We start from the raw sequence: 23,112 nt of genomic DNA on the forward strand, positions 1-23,112 counted from the left end.
TAAATGGTTTGACATTCTGATTCTCTCTTTCTCTCTCCTCCTCTTCCTCCCTCCCTCCCATCCTCCCTCCCTCTCCCTCTCTCTCCCCCGTCTCTCTCTCTGTGGTGTGTGTGTGTGTGTGTGTGTGTGTGTGTGTGTGCGGGGGGGGGGGCGGGGCGGGGGCGAGGGGTGACGTAACAAGCGGAGCTTCTTACGCATATATCGCCTCTCACAACTTATATGCGATCCTCTTCTTCTTTTACCTTTATCCCGCACCTACACGGGGTCAGCATGGTTATTATCTGGTTCAAATGACTCTGAGCACTATGGGACTCAACTGCTGAGGTCATTAGTCCCCTAGAACTTAGAACTAGTTAAACCTAACTAACCTAAGGACATCACAAACATCCATGCCCGAGGCAGGATTCGAACCTGCGACCGTAGCGGTCTTGCGGTTCCAGACTGCAGCGCCTTTAACCGCACGGCCACTGCGGCCGGCTGGTTATTATCTGATTTGCGGCAAGATACCTTTTCTATCGCCATTATCTTACATGACCCTCAATCTTAAATTGCGTCCGTCGCTATACTTAACATTCAACGAGTGAGCACGGTGGAAATTCTAAAGGGCTATTTCAAACTGCTTATTTGTCTTCTATTATTAATTATAATGAAACAGATGCAAAATTAGTACTAAGTTGTGACTGCTTATGTGTTTGTGGGTTACGTACCACACATCTGTTATGGGTGAAAATGAGTTCTCAGAATTAAATTTCAACAAAAGAGAAATTCTGTTACTGTTTTTTATCGAGTTTTTTTTCTGCCACTCATGTACGTATTTCACTTATTTGGTCTCTGATGCATTTTGTGCTAAGTGTCCCAAAACACGCAAACATCTACATGTTTGGTGTATAATACCATGCACATGACATTATAAAACTTAAAACACTAATTATATTATAATAATCAACGATTAAAGAAGATATAGTCACGAACACTTCTGTCCTGAACCTCCTCAAAGCTGATAAACTAAAATGTATGATATCATATGACTGGCTAAAATATTTTTACATCTGCTATAATTTAAAAATGGTGTCATCCCTTGAATCGACTGTTCATGTAGCTCCTCGAAGTATTTGTATATTCCTCAAAGCTTTTGTTGGCCAGCTCTCACAGAGCAAACCAGAACTATTTGAGATTAAGGCATAAATGTCGCTTGGGCACTCTGAAACTCTCCTAGATGAAGGAACATTGATGTGAACTGTGTTAACAGTGATGAGACGGAAACTGGGCGATTCAAATTTAAATGCTGAAGCATCATACCTAAGTACAGAAAAAGGGAATGAATGTCAGGGTTTGTGTTCAGTCTATAATAAGATCAGTTGGCTAAGAACAGGGCGGGAAGCCAACCCGGACCTTACTGAAGGGACTATGTGGAGAACGGCATAAGTTATTTAGCGAAACCGTAAATCACGACGGCAGGATGGTTATTTAAGCCAAATTCGTCCCACACCAGACTTCAAAGTGTGAACCACTAGCCATCTCAGTTGCTCCTCGTAACAACCAAGCACACTGGCTTCGAGTTCGTGCTCTAGTTGTGTAACATCAAATGAAAAGAAAATTAATAAGAAGTGATCGAATGATGAGTTTTTTTTCGGCTCGACTTAGCAGTGACTAGGAGAATTCAGTCTGAAATTTCAGGAAAACATGTAATGATGTGGCGGGTGCGGGCCTGAAAAACGTAGGAATAATGAAAGAATGTGTTGATAAAAGAAATGTGTGATACAAGAGCACAATGCATATATTACTGTTTGCGTGGATTACATGTACAAGTCTTCATTAGATGATTAGCAAATGGTAATAAAACTTCCAAGTTGGGCTATTACTGCATCGTAGCACGTCAGTTTTGTGTGTAATATTAATGAAAACCAACACAGCTGTATTGATCCACATTTATTTTGTCTCTGCCTATTTCTGGGGTTAGAACGTCGTCACGTTGCCGAATTGTGCCAATATCATGATTTAAGAAGTCTGGTTGTCTTATATAAAGTTAAAGGCAAAGTTCTGGAATTGACGATCACATACTAAACATTCTGCCGTCTGCCTGGCAGAAGCACGGCGAGTATAAAGTGCATGAGACACGGCATGCTGCGAATGCAGATATCGAGGTTCTCATTAATCATTAACATCAATATCAGTCAGCTGTTGGAACTCAAAATGACAGCGGCGCGGAGTGGCCCCCGGTTTGAGGCGCCACGTCACGGATTGCGCAGCGCCTTCCATCGGAGGTTCAAGTCCTCCCTCGGGCATGGGTATTCGTGTTGTTCTTAGCATAAGTTAATTTAAGTAGTGTGTCAGTCTAGGGACCGATGACCGCAGCAGTTTGGTCCCTTAGGAATTCACACACATCTGAACATTTTTTCTCAAAATGATACAGGTTATTTCATGATACATATGTATTAGTGTATTACATCTGATTTGACACCGAAAGAAAGTTTGAAAAAAAAAGATCCTTTGGAAGAGAGACAAAGTAATGTTAATATTACTTAGAACCGTAAGCGATAAGACTTGGAGGGCATCTTTATCAAATGTCGGAGGACGCGGCCGGATACCTTAGTGTGATGCGTTCATAAACAGCGCAGCGTCACACAGCAAACACGCTTATCACCGGAAGAGACATATTTATTTAAAGTGACCAAACAGTTCTTTCTTCGGTAGATTGTAAAACGGTGAAATTCCGCTAACGTGGGGCAGCGATAGTGCATGTTGTTCATGTTCGTCGTTTCCAGTATCGGTATCGGCATTTACCTGGACACGTGGAGAGGTTGGAAATTTGGAGAAAGATCTAAATAAGCATTCTATTTTGTACACGATGATTTAGGTACTGAAAAATACTTATTTTATTTGTATACTTCAAATAATAAATATTTTTAATATTCCTGAAATTATCAGCCTACAATCGTATCTTTCTTTTTTTTTATTTTCAAAACTGTTTTGTTCTAGATTTGTCTATAAATCTCTTTTTCTTATTTACAAGTGTATGCTGTCATTCTTCTTAGCATTGTTTTAATGTGAGAACACATATTCGTCACATGGAAGACCAGCAACCAAGCTTTTCTTGCACTTACTCTAGTTTCGAGCCTGGCGGAGGGCTCGACATAATTCGTACATATGCTTTACGACTTTTTTAATGATCAGCACTCTGGAGAGGCTAAGTTAGATTTGTGCTACTGCCAAGGATTTTCCTTTCGTGGTTGGGTTCGGACAAAGGGTTCAAAAATGGCTCTGAGCACCATGGGACTTAACTTCTGAGGTCATCAGTCATCTAGAATGTAGAACTACTTAAACCTAACTAACCTAAGGACATCACACACATCCATACCCGAGGCAGGATTCGAACCTGCGACCGTAGCAATCGCGCGGTTCCGGACTGAAGCGCCTAGAACCGTCAGCCACCACGGCCGCTTCGGACAAAGCGGTCTCAAGCTGGTCCGGATAACTGAGGAAAATATAACGGTTCCCGTTTCGATTAATTGGTAAAGAACTAAGGCTTACATAGTTCTTAATATTACAAAATAAATATTAAGGGTGTTATTTATTGAAAGGATGTTATTCACATATGTTGGCGTAATATCGTCTGAGGTGTAACACCAAAGATGTTACATTTTTAAGAACACAATGTGAATAGCAATTATTTTTTAAACAAATAGCAGAAGAATTAGATACTTGTATATATTTATGAAATAATTTTCTATGTTTCTATAATGATAAATTTGATCTGTTTGTCACATCTTATGATTTGAAATTATTTGATGGAAAGCGAACACATATCCCATAGTAATCTTCCTCCAAAGTGGTCAGTATTATTGTTCGTGTGTGCTGTAGCATACTTCATTGCTTTACCGAGAGAGGTGGTGCAATGGTTGGCACACTGGACTCACATTCGGAAGGACGATGGTTCAAACCCATGTCCGGCCTTCCTGATTTAGATTTTCAGTGATTTCCCTAAATGGCTTCAGGCAAATGCCTGGATGGTTCCTTTGAAAGGGCACGGCGCATTTCATTCCCCTTCCTTCCCTAGCCGAGCTTGTGCTCCGTCACTAATGAAGTCGTTGTCGACGGGACGTTGAACACTAATCTCCCCCTCGTCCTCATCCTCATATTTTATTGTTTTATATTCATTGCTGAGATGGGGGCTCCAGTCGATAGTTTGTAGGTTGTATTAGCTACAATAGAGATGGCTAAAACATAAAATATATTATGGAAGAAACAAAACCGAAATGCTACCTCTCAGCTTCGGAACCTATTCATCTTATATTACACAAAAAACTAGTAGTATGCCATGTTCTATACAAGCCCTGTATCTATAAAGTTTCTACGTGACCAGTTTATGGATTTATGCAGGAGTATCATTACAGTGAAATACTAGCAGCATATTGACGGAAATCTAATAGTTATGAGAAAGTAGTCCACGTGATCAGTCCAAAAGACAATGTTATGATATGGTCTTTGCAGAAGGTGTCACTTACTGTGTTTGTGATTTTAAACAACTACTTTAGAATTTATCATCAGATAAGGATGAAAAATTTCGTTGGTATTGAGGCAAATGTTACAAGTGACATTTCAAAAAAATGGTTCAAATGGCTCTGAGCACTATGGGACTCAACTGCTGTGGTTATCAGTCCCCTAGAACTTAGAACTACTTAAACCTAACTAACCTAAGGACATCACACACATCCATGCCCGAGGCAGGATTCGAACCTGCGACCGTAGTAGTCCCACGGTTCCGGACTGCGCGCCTAGAACCGCGAGACCACCGCGGCCGGCCCGTGACATTTCATATGTATGAGGTGTAAGAGATGATATTTTGAGATTAAATGGGATAGTGCCACACAGTTTTCCATTTCTAATAACGTCGATGCTGAAGGAAGTTGAGCTAACTTTTTCTCTTCCACGCTATACTTTTTTTTAATTTTTAAAATATATAGTGGTATTAATATCCGGTGATCACTTAAGAGCAACACAGCAGACCTATATGAAACTTGTTTTCAGATGTCTGCTGAAATTAACGAGCTCAGTTGCCATGTGGATTAATACTGCCGGCCGGCCGAGGTGGCCGAGCGGTTCTAGGCGCTACCGTCTGGAACCGCGCGACCGCTACGGTCGCAGGTTCGAATCCTGCCTCGCGCATGGATGTGTGTGATGTTCTTAGGTTAGTTAGGTTTAAGTAGTTCTAAGTTCTAGGGGACTGATGACCTCAGAAGTTAAGTCCCATAGTGCTCAGAGCCATTTGAACCAATTAACACTGCCATGTCCGTTATTCCTTTGACAACATGGTTTCCTAAAGTACTAAAGTACTCCGCAGTTGATGTCGCTGAAGGACGCTAGTTTCATAGCGCTCAACTCAGAGATAGTCGAGCCGAATCCTCTTGGTGGGGGAAACTCCCACCTCGGCAAACAACGGAGGAGAGGATTGGCGTAAATTTCCTCGTCGCCTGACCTATCGTCAATTTTCTGTGTTAAATTCCGGTCACCTCCGTGTTATCTTTTGGAATGAGGGCATGTGACTGCTTTTGACGCTCTGCTCATAGTATGAGAACTTCTGTTTTGTGGATCCCTTGGTTCAACTCGAGAAGAGTAGGGTATCCGCCAGCAAGAAGTTTCAGCCTCTTACTTTCCTTCATTCCCTTCTGGTCCCTAAGAATAAAAGTGTAACACTTCACTAGAAAAGCACTCATCAGAGTCATCCACGCGATGCAGATACGCATGATAGAGCGGATAAAGGAAAAGGCAAACCATTTCTGCTGGCTCCTTGACCAGGATTATATCTCATGATTCCTGCAGTGTACTCAACACTAATTTCCTGAGTATGGAACTGACTGAGACTCATAACTTACCACTGGCTGAGGGAGTAAGTGCGGTGTGTGCTGCCCTTCAGCTACATAGGGACTGCAACCGAGCGAGGTGGTGCACTAATTAAGGCACTGAACGTTCATTTCCGAGGTGGTTCCATCCAAGAGAACACGGCCGAATTCTTCCCCATCCTCGCACGTTCTGACCGAGTGTTACGTCGCTAATAACATCGTCGTCGACGGGACATTGAACCCTAATCTTCCTTCATATTTAGTAACTGGGATAAGAGGTACGCCCGTAAAAAATATCGATCAGAAAACTAAAGTTTCATAACTGCATCGAAATGTGTACGAAAATTAAGTGTTTCGAAATTAACGGAAAATGCAACATAATAACAATAATGTTGTTCGTCGAGAAAGATAGATATCGGGAGCATTCTCGACTGGCACGGTCTTCCAGACGTTCACGACGCTCTGAATATTACTAGAGTCAGTTGCTTTTCTATGTGAGCCGTTTTACTGCATGAAACAAACACATCAATACAGAGACACGCGCGCGCGCGCGCGCTCACACACACACACACACACACACACACACACACAACATAGATGCGTTGCCTAGTAATGAGTTCTATAGTGTCTATGTTAGTTTATCGACTCACTTGAAGCTACAGTATGTGTTCGAATTGTACCAGTAATTAAATTATATTCATCGGAACAGAAAACAGTACAGATAATATCCAAAGGGAATGTGTGGCCACCGTGGAAGAGAGGCTGCAGAGGTATTTGGATACTCTGTAACTTCGATAAAGATTATCTCAAATTTCTGGAATGCAGTTCACAAGTTATCGGATGTAAGAGAAGCGAAACACTTTCTACCACTCCCTTAACGACGAGCAGAAAATTCGAAGAAGACAGTGACGGATGAGGCCCGGTTGCTTCAGCCTGTTGGGGAATAAGTTACTCACGGGACGAAGTATTTTATCTTCTAATGATAAGGGAGCTCCGCCAGCACGTGTGTAGAGCTCTGTAATGGAGAGCACAGATCAACATAACAGGATCCAGCTTAGGGCACTTAAATAAGCGGAGAATAATAACCAAGACATGTGCTATGCGCCGAGTCGAATTAGGCGGCTGAAACTGCATATTTTGAAATGAAAATTCATGACTGAGTAGAATACCGCAGTTTGTTTTCATGTTGGGTTAGTCGTATCAGGAGGCTCAGTGCTAGCTGAAGTTATCTTTCGTTAGTTTATAGCGGAACCACCGGTATACCTGAATACTGATGTAACAACAAAGATGCATCGACCCCATATTACAAATATTATATGGTTAAGCATGAATATTTCCTTTAAATCCTTCAATGACAGTTTCACAAATCACCCGAGAGCTGTGTAAATTGTATTTCGCATCTTGTTTAATATCTGTTTAGTTAAAACTATCGTTATTAGTGTTATACTGTCTGTCATACATCGATATGCAAAGGAACAGATGTAGTTATCAGTTATTTTCATTGCAATAACCTGAATTTACAGTTGGACCGCCATGTATGAAGAATGAGTTTTGACCAATTTCGTTATGAGTATGGCAAACAAACAGAATTAACCAAGCAAACGGTATCGATGTAAATCAGACAAACATGTGAATTAATATAGAACTTCTCTGAGTCCGTAATTAACATAGATCAATTTCCAGAATGAGATTTTCACTCTGCAGCGGAGTGTGCGCTGATATGAAGGTAGGAGACGAGGTACTGGCAGAAGTAAAGCTGTGAGTACCGGGCGTGAGTCGTACTTCAGTAGCTCAATTGGTAGAGCACTTGCCCGCGAAAGGCAAAGGTCCCGAGTTCGAGTCTCGGTCGGGCACACAGTTTTAATCTGCCAGGAAGTTTCATAGATCAATTTATTTTTCTTTCTATAACGTACAGGAAGATTATAATTAAACATTTCTTACTTGAGAGGGCCCCATGAAAACGAGTGATCGTAGGACAGTGAAACTTTGTGTAATCATTTGTAAGGACATGAGGAAGAAAAATAACAAGAAACACATTTTAATTTCCACATTAGACAGTAAAATTTGTTAACTGGGTACCATGTTTAAGTTCCAGGTCACAAACATTGATCAATGTGACGATCACATGCATCCACGACAGCCTGGAATTGCACAAGAGATACCATTTCACAATTGTTCGCAGCATTTTTCGTATGGTAGACCATGGAATGTCCAGCTGTCGTGAGATAGTTCGTGTACTGCTTGAAGATCGCACATTGCGTCCACCATTCTCAGCTACGACAACAGTAACTTCTTCAACAATTCGTGGCGCAATTGGCCGTCGGCTTCTCCCTGGAGGAATTCCCAAATCGAAAGTTAATTCGAACTTCCGAATCTTCTTCAACCCCGGCACGGGAAAACGACCCCTCCGTGTTCTTTTAATACGATGATACTAGCGAAGAGCAGAGCACTACTGCTGTTCTTTTGATGAAACAGCTTTACGAGTAAAGCCGTGCTCACCTTGTCCAGATCTTTGTTGACTGTCTGCAACTATAAGGCACACTGGTGCTTGTGTGTCCACCCTGTACCGACGCCTAATGGCAAGGCATGGCACCAACATTACTAACAACACAAATCCTGCAGCGCGCAAACCGAATATCATTGCCGTATAGTTTGGTACCCATAAGTTAAATAGTTTTCCATCTATAATGGCTGAAGTAGCGAAAGTTTAATTATAATCCCCCTTTGTATCTTCCTCAAAACTGCTACATTCATATTAGAAGGTATGTCCTGAAAGTCACTGAAGTCTGTTATAATTTGTCTATTTCATTGACAGTAAAATAGTGAGAAGAATTTATTGTTACATACCCTAGTATATGCCATAATCAATGGTTCAAATGGCTCTAAGCACTATGGGACTTAACATCTGAGGTCATCAGTCCTCTAGACTTAGAACTACTTAAACCTAACTAACCTAAGGACATCACACATATCCATGCCCGAGGCAGGATTCGAACCTGCGACCGTAGCAGCAGCGCGGTTCCGGACTGAAGCGCCTAGAACCGCTAGGCCACAGCGCCATAATTAATCTTACCTTTTTAATCGATATGTAAGCATTAAGTAGGGAGCTACATCAGAAACCTAGATTTTTTTCTGCTTTTATAGCTTGTCGTGGTAGACAGACACTTTGCTAAGGCGTCTGCCACAGCAAATTGTTCAACATTAAATTCTTTATTACTGTATAGCTACTGCGGAAAATCACCGCTCCAAAGAATATGTTAATTATTGTTGTAACCATTTCACGGGAGTTGGATGAAGCTAGCAGGTCTCCCACTGCACTTTATTTCAGACGTGCAGTAACCTACACTGCCGGAAAAAAAATCCAGTACCCTCAAGGATGGCACCAGGGTATAATATGCGCATACTGAGCGGTAACAGTCCTGGTGGTGCGTTTGTCGCGGCCACTGACGATCAGATGGCTCTCAGGTGGTCCTGTCTGTGTGCCATCTGTTTTGACTCTGCAGATAGTAATATTGCTGAGTTTAGAGGTGAACAGTGTTTTCAACATTCATTCTGCGGTACAACAATGCCATACCGAGAAGTACGTATCATTATGGAACAATTTCAGCCATTTGAACAGGATCACATTGTGGGCCTGCAGGAGACTGGATGGACGTATCGACGGATAGCTGCAAATTGTATCGGTTGTGTGTCACTGCTTTCACCAGTGGTCTGCGGAACATTCCCACGCCCGTAGACCAGGTTCTGGACGTCTGAGCAGATATACGCATGTGAAGATCGACGCAATGTGAGAGCAAAGGTGGGTGGCCGAACGTAGTTAAGGGAAGAAATACGGATGAACGTTGCACCTGCTGTGTCACCGACGACACTGGGAACCGCCTGCTTGCATCAGAGCTAAGTTCACGTGTGCCTCTAGCCATGCTACCACTGACACCACGACACCAATAAGCGCGGCTAGTCTGGTGTTGTGAAAGAGCCGACTGGAGAGCGGAATGGCGCTCTGTTGTCTTCAGTGATGAGAGTAGGTTTTGTGTGTATGAGTGATGGACATAAATGTGTACGGAGTAAACCTGGAGAGTGGCCTATTCTGGAGTGCATTCGCCCATGACCCACATGTCCCACAGCAGGCTTCACAGTGTGTTGGGGCCGTCACTTACAACTCGCGGTCGTATTTGGTGTTTCAGCAGCGTAACGTGGTCACTGCCCGCTTGATTGCACAGGTTGTTATCCTAGCACTATTGCCAAGTCTTCGAAAGGGAGATGACGTGCTTTCTCAGCAGGATATTCGGCTGTTGTAGCGCAACGCACTCTTCGTGGTGTGCAATTACTGCCCTGCCGAGTAAGATCATTAGATCTCTCGCCAGTCGAACACGTTTGGAACATGGTGAAGCGGGAACTTACTCGTTCACCAGAGCCTGGAAGAACCACAGCCGATTGCAAATTACGATGCAAGATTCTTGGGGCAATCTATTGCAGGATGTCATTCGGCAGCTTTATGATCGTTTGTGTGCGAGAATACACGCCGGAGTTTTTACTGTGGCGTGTTTCATTTGGTCTGAATTTGTTATGATATTTCCACCTGTCATCTAACTTGTCAGTAAACTGACTTTGTGTTTCAGGATCTTGCAATTTTTTCCGGCAGTTTATATTAATCCTCAGGTGTAGACATTCCGCTTTCAAGATAAACGTTCGAAATATCTTTCTTCATTTCTTCCATTGCCGAGCAGTGGAGCATTTAACATAGAAGGATACTTGTTTTAAAATGTGGCTTTTCGGATTCTTATACAATTGATCGAAGATTCGGAAGTCTTGACGATCTGTGAATAGTTTCCCTGAATATATACACGAGAATTTTCTTGGCTGTTTTGAGTTAGAAGCCATCTGCTACTACCTTGTCTGATATTTATACTTTGACTGCTGGAAACATTGGTCGGGAAGTACACAACAGAAACGTTTTACAGATGCGAGCTATTGAGCTCACAGAGGCTGCTACCTGCAACATTCTCCGCAAACAACTGGGACGAAGCTGGCTGCTTCAGTTACGTGCTGTGCATTTCACGGCAGCGTGAGAAGCGCCTGCGACAATTAAAGGTGCGCCTTCCTGGGAACCGGGTTCTTCTGTAACAGCTGCCGCCTCGCAGCTTGCTTTCCCCGACTTCCGTACAATTTTGGTGTCAAGCTTAACTGTGCTAACTTCATCTACCCATCACAGAAACGCAGATGAAAATTCACTTGTAACACGAATAAATACTGAAATCTGAACTTTAAAACCGCAGGTGTTTTTTGCTGTTGATAATAAAATATCTTGAGTCCTTACGCCGCGTCATTTCCTCTTCAAAGTTCTTCACTGGTCGACGTCTCGATCCCTCTACTAGTATAATCTTCAAAACTCCACTGGTGTCCCTAGAATGGATAACACCGTCGAAAGGCAGTTTTTTTCTTTATTTTTATTATTTCAATTACCCATGAAGGGGCGGGATGACAGCGGAAAAAATCGCTCTTCAGCCAAAGTTACTTAACAATAGAAAAGATCTCGAGAATGAGAGTCTCAGCCTGCAGCGGAGTGTGCGCTGATATGAAACTTCCTGGCAGATTAAAACTGTGTGCCCGACCGAGACTCGAACTCGGGACCTTTGCCTTTCGCGGGCAAGTGCTCTACCATCTGAGCTACCGAAGCACGACTCACGCCCGGTATTCACAGCATTACATCTGCCAGTATCTCGTCTCCTACCTTCCAAACTTTACAGAAGCTCTTCTGCGAACCTTGCAGAACTAGCACTCCTGAAGGAAAGGATACTGCGGAGACATGGCTTAGCCACAGCCTGGGGGATGTTTCCGGAATGAGATTCTCACTCTGCAGCGGAGTGTGCGCTGATATGAAACTTCCTGGCAGATTAAAACTGTGTGCCCGACCGAGACTCGAACTCGGGACCTTTGCCTTTCGCGGGCAAGTGCTCTACCATCTGAGCTACCGAAGCACGACTCACGCCCGGTACTCACAGCTTTACTTCTGCCAGTATCTCGTCTCCTACCTTCCAAACTTTACAGAAGCTCTTCTGCGAACCTTGCAGCACTTGCCCGCGAAAGGCAAAGGTCCCGAGTTCGAGTCTCGGTCGGGCACACAGTTTTAATCTGCCAGGAAGTTTCATAATAGAAAAGATGGTTTAAAATACGTAGAAACAGATGATAATAAATGAATTTTGTAAAAACAAATTGGCGGACAGTATTTACGATTTTTACATAAAAATAGATGTTATTAAATGTTTTTTTAAAGCACCGCGGTGGACAATACTGATTATTTTTTAAAATATTAATCATGATTTTATATTATAGTGCAAATGTAGCCACTATTGATGACTGAGGCTATTTTGTAAGATGATGCTGGTGACGTATGAAAACAATCATGGTTGTAAGGGAAGTGAAACGCTGAGTATCACTATGGAGCCCTGCAAAACTGCAAGTAGGTATTAAAAATCAGCCCGGTGGCGTAAGGGGGACGGAGAAAAATTTAGGGATTATGTGAGGTAGAACGTTGTGACTATGGCTGGAAAGAGGGTTTTTATCTCGGGCCATATTCCATCGTTGGGGAATGGGAGTTGCTTGAAATTCCGGCGGGAGAGGATGCATAAGGCATGAAGGTGAGTGGAAGGTGGAATATGAATGTGGGATGCAACAGGATACCTCGATTGGTGATTAATGGGTGGGACATCGGGTGCCAGGATTAATGTATTGGATTTGAAGGTCCTCTGGGGAGAGGAGAAGATGTGGGAAGTGGACCAGTTGGTATAGGACACGAGTTGGTGAGGGTAGGCGTGTGCGGAAGGTGAGACGGAGTGCATGTCTACCGGGATTTCAAGGGACTTGTAGAATTTAGGGGAGATGGAGATACACGCATCGTACGCGTAGGTGAGGATGGGACGATTGAAGGATTTGTAGTGAGGATGACGGTAGAAAATGTAGAGCACAATTTAGTTTTAGTTGTTTAAGTCGGTTTAGGGCTTTGTGTTGGAATGTAAGGAGGTGTGCATTCCATGTTAGTTTTCTGCCGAAGGTTAGTCCTACATGCTTCTCTTTGTTAGTTAGGTGGTTATAGATGGAGCGTTGGAAACGCCGAGTGGTGAAACCAAAGGAGATGGCCTGGCTTTTCTGTGGTTTTACTTGAAGTTCCCAAGTGTTATTCAAATCGACCAAGATATGTCGCTGGCTTTGGATCGAAAGACAGTGTCGCCTTTAATAAAAGGCTATTTTCCCTTGCCTTTTTGGAGAAGTGGACTTACTGGGTAAAATCTTCTTGCTGTTATTGGTGGATCGTCGTCATTGGGTAGGGACTGAAAGCGCGGGAAAATAGCATTTTATAAGTGAAAGCGATATTGTCTTGCGACAGCGGTCAGTCATCAAGGAACACAAGTGGAGTCCTGAAGAAGATCCCAGCAGAGTGATCGAAGCGAAGAGCAGTGAAGAATTTTGAAGAGTGAAACGCGGCCTAACGGGTCAGAAGAATTTATTACGAATGAAGAGGGCCATGAAAGTCTCCTGACTTATACGTTTTTGTTGCGTTTCTCTTATTTTTTCGCAAAGTGGCTATGCTTCTTTATATACCAAATATTTAACATATTTCACCTTTTTTTTAGTTTCATCCTATAGACAGCACAATTACTGTTTTGGCTTCAAGCCTTTCACAGCTCCATAATCTTTGTTGCATTAAAAAGGGCAAAGATGGGAGGAAACATGGGTCGTTCTATTGTTCATAAACCGGCATTCGTTTGAGATGGTTGGAATAACTCTAAACATAAGCATGGCCGCACGTAAAAACTGTTTTCGACTTCTCCGAAATACGGACAAGTTTTTCGGGCATTGTGTCACCCCCTTCTGTCGGTCGCAGTTTTACTAGGTCGTAAATGAATATTGGTTTACAGAGCCTATATATATTTCTAAAAACATCAAACTTTACTCTTAAGTAGCTACAGAAATACATTCCATATACACTGTTTTACAAATCTGCTTGTCAAAATTGCGAGAGTAACCTACTCCAAATTAAGACGCGGGACTCAAATCAATGTACAGCCATACTGATTTCAATTTTTCCTAAATCTCTCTAAGCAGATGGTAGGTCTGTTCCTTCGAAACGGTTATGCGCGATTCAGCGGCCATCAGCTTGTTATCTTGACCGCGGGCAACAACTATGAGGCAGATATTCTGTATGTTGTTTCCAACGATAGCGGATGAGTATTACTATTGCTAGTGGCCTTGTTGCTGATAGGACGTTGAACGCAAAACTTCCTACCTGGCCTCTATCTCGTTTCTTCATGGGGGCAAGATGTTAATTATTGGATCTGGAAATGTTAGTGGTAGAGGACGACGGAGTACCCTACCTGTTTTTTTTTTTTTATCGTAAATCTTCTTCTCAATCCTCTTTTTGAATAGTGGAAGTCGATATGTGCACCCACCTGTTTAACCAAGGTAAAAGTAAAGCCGAATTCTCAGTGCAGTTCAGTATAGCTCCAGTTATGAACAGGACAATGCGACTTCCGTACTTATTCAATCTGTTAACATACATCGAAGGATGTTGCAAACTTATACCGTGCACTCATTGTCACGTAATGGCAAAAATTACTGTCACCATGGTAAGTTGCTCGTGAAACAGGCATACACCACAGCAACGCTATTGAAATACTCATCCGCTATCGTTGGAAACAACATACTGAATATCTGCCGCCGGCCGGGGTGGCCAAGCGGTTAAAGGCGCTACAGTCTGGAACCGCGTGACCGCTACGGTCGCAGGTTCGAATCCTGCCTCGGGCATGGATGTGTTTGATGTCCTTAGGTTAGTTAGGTTTAAGTAGTTCTAAGTTCTATGGGACTGATGACCTTAGAAGTTAAGTCCCATAGTGCTCAGAGCCATTTGAACCATTTGAATATCTGCCTCGTAGTTGTTGCCCACGGTCAAGAACACAAGCTGATGGCCGCTGCCTACAAATTGCGCATCTACATTTTGTGTCGAACCAGGAAACACACAATCTATCCCCGCCATCACTTTATCCTCTGTGCGTCCATTACGTGCAGCAGAACAAACGCCCAGTACCGTGGGGTGCGAAGAAAGTGGTTAAGGGAACGTCTGGAATGAAATCTGGATGAGTCGCATTGGGTGCTTGTTACCGACTCCTGCAGAATTTGTATGACACCTTGAAACCAGGTGCATCATCACAAGAACCCTCCTCGCACACTGTATGGTCTTAGAAGGACTTCCGTCGAAGAATGGAACCGGCGTGAGCAGCAACGTTTCGATCCCCACAACCATGTTACATCTACGTACATACTCTGCAAGGCACCGCACGGTGCATGGCGGAGTGTACCAGCCACTACTACTAGCCATTTCCTTTCCTGTTCCACTTGCAAATAGAGCGCGGAAAAAAGGACTACCTATAATCCTCCACAGGAGCTTACTTAAAAAGTCTTCGAGCCACGCACATATCTGGGAGTCTAATCCGTTTGCTCGGACCTTCGCCAACAGTCTGCGGTGGGGCGCCGTGTGAAACGCTTTCTGGAAATCTAGGAATATGGAATCTTCCTGTTTTCCTCCATCCATGGTTTGTAGGACATCATGAAAGGGACAGGAGCTTTTCTCCCTCAAGGAAATTTATTATATTCGAACACAGAATGCATGCGAAGGAGCAACTCAGCACATGTTATCCAACAGCAGATTTTTATTACAAACGTGAGTAAAGTGTACAGATTGGCATTATTGAGGTTACTGATTTGTTTTTATCTCACAGTGAAGTTATATTTTTCGTTTCATAATGCTTATTACTCCATTCTGTTAAATGTAAACGCGCACATCCTCACTTGTCAATAAGTGTTAGAAAATATTTTTGGAACATTTACTGTGCCGGTATTAATTGATGCTAATATTCTCACATAAAGGCTTTTTCCCAACTGTGTTTCAGTCCTGTTAGTAATAACAGCGACGAAACTATGTTTGCTGTCGTTTTTCAGCTGTAATTAAAAGTACGACTCAGTGCGGTATGATATCTTACATCAAGAAATACAGGCATGTAGACATTCCGAACTAACGACTTCAGCTCAAGCAAACTCCCTCACGCTGTTAATATGATCGTGTTTTAGTAGCATGTGTCTGAGCTGTTACAGTCATCAGTGTTTTGCAATAGTTAAAAAATGGTTCAAATGGCTCTGAGCACTATGGGACTCAACATCTTAGGTCATAAGTCCCCTAGAACTTAGAACTACTTAAACCTAACTAACCTAAGGACATCACACACACCCATGCCCGAGGCAGGATTCGAACCTGCGACCGTAGCAGTCCCGCGGTTCCGGACTGCAGCGCCAGAACCGCTAGACCACCGCGGCCGGCTGCAATAGTTACTTCAGCTTGCAAGAGTAACAGAAATGAGCATGCGCCTTCAATGTGACTTTAGTCACAGTGAACAGCGCGTGATGAATGAGCAGATTCTACATTCATTATTATTAAATGATGGAAACAAGAAACATTCTCTTCGACCTGTTACTCTTTTTAATGCTTGCTTTTGGCTTTGTAACTTTGCACTCTTCTGTTTGACAAACGCGTATTCATCAGTAGGAGCCGATATTTACACACATAAATATCACCCATATGTCTCCCACATGATTAAGTGGGCAACTCAAAGGTACAGTTAAAGTAGATGTGATGCAATATTTCAAGGTAAAACTGTTAATTTTCAAATGCTCATTACTTTTCTTTTAGTGAGTAATTTTTTGAGGGACTATGACTTCGAACAATTGCATGATGTTGATGGACTACTTATCAGATACATTAACGAAGTTACGGAGCTAGTATGTATGAACGTAGTTTCGTCTATATAATACTGCGACTTAGTTGAAAAATAATTATTTTCGAAGATCTGATGACCCAGATGTGACTAAAAGATACAACAGAAAATAATATTGTGCATCTAAAACGGAGAAAATATAGAAAGTTCGCTATTGTATTTGTATATCAATATTTTAGTAGATAAGCTGCACAGTTCAGATGTTTTGCATATTACCATGAAACATTTATTGTGTAGGCAATCGGAAATTATATGGTTGACGTATTCTGCTATGGAGGTTTCATATCTGAACAGGACCAAATCACTAAATTTCATGTTTTCAGATACAGTCGCCTCCAATTACACTTTTTTTTTTTTTATATATAAATCTTCGTCACAAATTAAAAGAAGAAAAAGACATTCAGCGTCAATGTTCTGCTGGAGTATTGTGGACTTTTTTCAGTAAATGTAATTGTATAATATTTGGATTGAGCCCTCTGGCGTTTCACGTGTGCTCAAAAAATGGTTCAAATGGCTCTGAGCACTATGGGACTTAACAGCTATGGTCATCAGTCCCCTAGGACTTAGAACTACTTAAACCTAACTAACCTAAGGACATCACACAACACCCAGTCATCACGAGGCAGAGAAAATCCCTGACCCCGCCGGGAATCGAACCCGGGAACCCGGGCGCGGGAAGCGAGAACGCTACCGCACGACCACGAGCTGCAGACAATTTCACGTGTGTTAAGCACACCTTGTTTGATTGCGACAGTAAGCAATGTTGCTTCATAAACTGTTCTCCGTAGTTTCCAATTTTCTTAATAACAATATTTTATTGACAATACTTCATTGAATCAATAACGACAATCACTTGTCTCTTAGTAGAAGAAAACTGTGCCAGCCCGTTGTCATTGACTTAGACTTAGGCCTCAGCAATAGATTTTCGAGTTATATTTCGCACTATTTCGTACCAGTTACTTCTGAAATACTTTCCGGACCAATATAATTGAAGGTCACAAGGGAGAAAAAATTGATGGTTACACCTAGTGTGCAAAAACGATACTAGTTTTAGTGGCTGTTTTATGGATAATTAAGAATCAAACTGCTAATATAATTAGTTCTGAAAACTACTCTGCGAAATTGCATGTTCATTGAGCTCTGTGTAGTGAAATCCGAGACTTGTTTCCAACACCTATCTCAAGATAAAACAACGGTACACAGTTGCCACACTAACGAGGAAAAGAAACGACGTGTGAGAGTACCCCTCATTTCTCCGAGTCATTAGCTTTAATTTAATTGGCATGAAAATTTGCTCTTTGATGAGCGCCGTGATATGAAATTCACAGAGGTGTAAGTAAATCAGGACTTCGCAACCTGTTGACCCATCCGGATTCCCCACCCCTTTTCAGTGGTGCGAATCAAAAAGTCACGAATAAAGTTCCGAGTTTCGTGAGTCACGTTCATTTATTTTGGATGGAAAGTATATCCTGAGTAAGTTATCCATATCTGTGAAACTTTTACTCCGAGGGCAAGGTATACTTTGCATGTTACAAACCGTTTTCTAAACCGTCTGAAGCTCAATCTGCATCGTCCTCACGAATTTTGCTGCTCTTTCGAACCATTTTTTGTTGTTGTTGGAAACACATGGCGTTCGAACTGTCATGTGCAGTAGCATAAAATTAGCACCACTTACTATCTAATAGCAAAAATATATGGAAAATGTTTTGTGTTTTATCATATAAAGCGAATAGCGGCCACTGATTTCACTCCTCGACTAGCAAATCTGTCTCGGATGTGTCGTAATGCACCTTAATTCGCTCTTCACGACTAAGACTATTAGCTGAGCTTATATAGTTCGTGATTTAGATTACAAGTTATGTAAGTGGTTGAATGGATCAAATAAACAGTCCTGTATCGAGGGAGATACCACAGTGATAACGTTCTGAACTAATATTTGGTGGGATAGACGATCAAATCCCCGTTTCAGCACCTACGTATAACCTTGCCGTCATTTCTCTGAATTAGTTGAGGTGAATGTCGGGATGGTTAATTAAGAAAGACCACTGCCGATTCCTTTCTCTATCATTGTCTCGACGAGGAGATGCTTTTCCTAATAACGGCGATGACTTCTGGACTTTCCTGTAAGCTTTCCTTCTAAGTTTCACAACTAATTGGGTAACGCAAATGTAGGCCTGTCCCTTTATTTCTGTTCCTGAGGTTACGTATAGCAAAGTGTGGTGTAGAGAGTTGCAGTAAAAAATGCGGTTTGGTCTCAATTACGTCGACAGCGACAAACTAGAGGGGGATGTAGCTGCCGGGAATATTATACAGAAATTTAGAAATAAATGAGCTATAAAATCATTTTGTGGTCTGCAATACACAAAAAAATCCAATGTTAAATTTCATGTGATGAAGTGCACTGCTAATACACCTTTTGTTGATTAATATGTCAGATACTCGTTACAATTTTCTTTCTATAGCACACGGGTAACACACTCAAATAATGTTATGAGCTAGGTGTCAATTTGTGTAACCAGAAAGGGACCGGACTAGGATTCGACGTCTGAGCCAAGTGAACAGCTTTCACACCAGTGAATAAGCTGCTACTTGCTTTGTGCAGAATTAAATAGAGCAAGTTATTTATTTCATGTGAAATATATATTAACCTGTCATATGTTAAAATGACCTGTTCGTATAGCGTATCGTGCACTGCACTAGCTTGCGAGACCTGAAGGTAAGTCACACCCAGATTGCATCCGCACGGTGGGTTAGCCACCGTGGGCTCGTACACGGGCCAGACTGATTATGACACTTAGACGGTTTCCCATGTTCGTTTAGGACAATGCTGGGCTGGTACCCAAATTCCTCCCCAAACTGTTGAAATAGAATAACATACAGATCATAGCTTACATGCTTCACAGACTGGTGGCTCATAAAACTTCCCTCCCTTAGGTTACCTTGATGACTGTGGCGTCAAGAGGTGTATCCGACCGAAAAATAATAAAATTTGCCAAAGCCTGAAAAAGTGGATACTGTACTAGACAGGACAAACGCAAGGAAAAAGAAGAGATTCTGCTATAATGTTTTTGTCTAGACTAGGAACCTAATTTGCTTAACTCAAGTTGCTAATACAGCCTCTTGAAAGTATCATGTCGATAAAAGGACTTGCAGCGTGCTGGCTTTTTACGTCACGCAGACGTTCGAGTGTCATCTAATTAAGTCAGTGATAATTTGCTTTGACCAGAAGCATACTTTTATTTTCCCGTTCTCGTGATCTGTGGATGTGGCATAAATGGTAAATAAACTGTTCTCAATATAATTGCGACCAGGGTGCAAAAACATTTCTTGGTAACGCAAAAGTTCAGCAGTATTGTCTCTCAAATTATACAGTCCTGCTTATAATGAGAATAACCAATGTGTTTGGATGACTGGCGTCACTCTCTCTTTGTTCATTGACATAACTAACATATAAATGGGCTGGAGGAGTAAAATATCTATTTCCTTTATAACGATTTTACTTAGAATAAATTTCTTCGTAGCGAAGCTTTCATGTGTCACTGGTGAAGGCTGTATGAGTTGTAACATTCTGGGAAACAGCGCTGCGTAATCACGCAGGTAAGTTCCGACGATGTTCTTCGTAAACTTACACCATATCAATGGTCTCTTGCTTGTGAATGAAGGAAGATAATGGTTTGATGTACCAACAACGACGAGGTCATTTGATACGCAGTACAAGCCCTGTTTTCTTTCCGAACGCATCATCACACCATTTGCCTTAAGCGAGAAACTTTGATCTGGATGGCCTGGTGTGACTCTAAACTGCCGCCCTCTAGAATGCATCACTTATTGCTTCTAGTTAAAACAACAATGAAATAGAAAGACTAGAAACACATGTCTTATGTACAGTTCTACCTAAAATGAATGGATCTGAAACTGAATACGTTAGATTGATTTAAAAAGAAAACGAAATTAATGTACTTATGAAGGTTTTCTCCGAGGCTCTTGAAAAAGAAACCTTATCATCGGTATAAGTTTCTTATGTATTAACGCTCTGAGTCCACGACAGGTTACGAAATATTTTACTCACGTTAACAGAGTTAATGGTGAAGGAATTGGCTGATTCGACGAGGAAACTATTAACGGTTCCATTGTTATAGTACTGTTACTGTAGAATACTAAGTATAACACCAACCGCTTTCGATTGAAATGGCTATTTACAGACCATCTATTATCGCTATTCAGTGAGCATTAATTACAAATAAATTTTCCGAATTTCTTTGTAATTAATTCTCAGTGAATATTGTATGCTCAGAATGTAACGTTTATTCTTTGTAATATAAATGCTTGTATTGTTACCTTGATTCTTCGTAAAAAAAAATCCACAGTCAAATCAAAGCAATGCATATATTGTGTAATACGTGAACTTCTTTGGCACTGCTTTACACCAAAATATAGCTGCCTGCTCAGTCACACATTATTGCAACTGTAAAATTGATACAAAATTGCAGTGCGCCATACGACGTTAATATAATACTGTCATATTATTCATTTAATCCCACCTCTATGTTGTTCCTTGTATATAGCACAGTATTTACATAATACCATGCAAGTAGCACTCACACAAACTGGTTACTACATCTGTCAACTTCATCTGTAATATTATATGGTCATAGTGTAAGGTTAATCTTTCTGCTTTAATTGTTCATGATGTGACTTTTATTCTGTATTAACATTCATACTGTGAAATCAAAGTAATCTATATATTGTAATATCTCTGACAGGAAACATCTCTGGCACTGTTGTATATGTGAAACCGCAATCTTTGTGTCAACTTCACAAGTGGCAAATACTTTTCGGTGTGTGTGTGTGGTGCTTTGCACAATATGGTGATAGGCAACTCATATTTCAAAAATACAATCCTGCAACTTCGCAACAAAATTTCGCGGAATTTTCGATGTAAGTACTATAACCACTTAAACTCACATATTTGTTTACTCTGTATTACATCGTTTGGACGTTAGTTATGGTCACATAGGGCGCTCCATTGTTTTCTACCGTGGGGCACCAACACATCGAGAATATTTCGCTACAGTGGGAGAGTAAAAATCGAAAACAGACGATTATGTAAGTTGCATCATGTGAATCTTGTGAACAGCCGTCTGATGATGAACTTGTCAGTTAGAAACCAATTACGGCGCTATTTACTCAAATAAATAGCATTATTAATAGTGGCTGATTGCTGTCTTCTTCTTTGTAAGAATCAACCTACATTAATTGTTCACAGCCACGGTCTCCCCATGTCAGTTTTAGACAAAATAGCATTTACCAACATTTTCGGTTCAATAGAGAACAAAGTCCATTTTCTACAGGAAAAACAAAAATAAGAGATTTCCTCGCTTCCATTAAAGAACCCGTAGACAAACTTCGCACTACAGGAGTAAACAAACTTAGCTGCTATTTTGAACAGGTCTGTGTTGGTGAGACGGAACACCTTATCAGACCATACAGTACAAGCCTACGTTTACGCTAGGCAGCAACTCACCGCTAAGTGAAAAATCGGAGAGGGTGTCTAGATACCAAAGATGTTGCCCAACATGGACCACGAAGAGGGTTATAGATTCTCGCCGTCTTGGTTGTCAGCTACTGCAGGCTGGCAGGCCACGTGCTATCGGAGCTGCCCCACCGCTCGACGTAAACACAACAATGCAAGCAACCGAAGGTACTGTCAGACCTCAGGAGGCACTAGACACTACATAAGCACCACTACGTCACCACGGCAGTTACTACCTGATTCGAGCCAACAACCAGTCAAATTTCCCACCAGTACCATATGATATCCCTGCCTCTTGAACCTGTCATCCGATACAAGAGTATAGTTTGCCAAAACGCCCAGCAATTTTAAAATAATATAAAGCAGCAACAACAAACCGCAGTAGTCACCCTGATAAAGACTGTCAGCAATAGTAGCCGAAACGTTGGTAGTTTTATTATATACGACGCAGTCACACGCCCATAAGGATTTGAAAGAAAACAAAATTCCACCAACGGGTCACGACGTTTAATACGAAATACTGGATAGGAAGCTGAAGTCTTTGAAAGTGGGCTGTTGGAAATATATACAAGGGACCTAGCAACGACGAAGACGCAATTAGTGGACGAGCGCTGCCTTACCAGGAGCCGGAGCGTCTGCGTCAGCAGTAGTGACAGCGATGAACGCTGGCGGGAGACTGAGCGGCCCGCCGGAAGGAAGGCGCCTCTGGTGTGTGGCGGCTGGCGGGGACGCGGCAGGGGAGCACACACGTCGCCCTCTTATCTCCCACTGCCGGAATGACGCGCTCAAGAATCCTCTTCGCGCTCACGTTCAGTTCTTCTCGCTTAGTGCGAAGGACTTAACGCCTCGTCCAAGTGTAAATGTCTGGAGACTGACCAATATCTCAGTGGACCAGGGTAGAAGAGGATATCTGGAG

The 23,112-nt window shown here is 42.0% G+C and overlaps 1 protein-coding gene across 1 annotated transcript in view; it reads right to left on the reverse strand.

Moving 5' to 3' along the window:
* Positions 1–22,871, reverse strand: part of LOC126248590 (catenin delta-2) — a 546,087-nt gene extending 523,216 nt beyond the window's left edge. The window contains exon 1 of the mRNA XM_049949704.1: positions 22,817–22,871. The gene's annotated coding sequence lies outside the window, so the exon portion shown is untranslated. The remainder of the gene's footprint in view (positions 1–22,816) is intronic.
* Positions 22,872–23,112: the final 241 nt, after the last annotated feature.

Source organism: Schistocerca nitens, chromosome 3, assembly GCF_023898315.1.
Source record: "Schistocerca nitens isolate TAMUIC-IGC-003100 chromosome 3, iqSchNite1.1, whole genome shotgun sequence".
NCBI lineage: Eukaryota > Metazoa > Arthropoda > Insecta > Orthoptera > Acrididae > Schistocerca > Schistocerca nitens.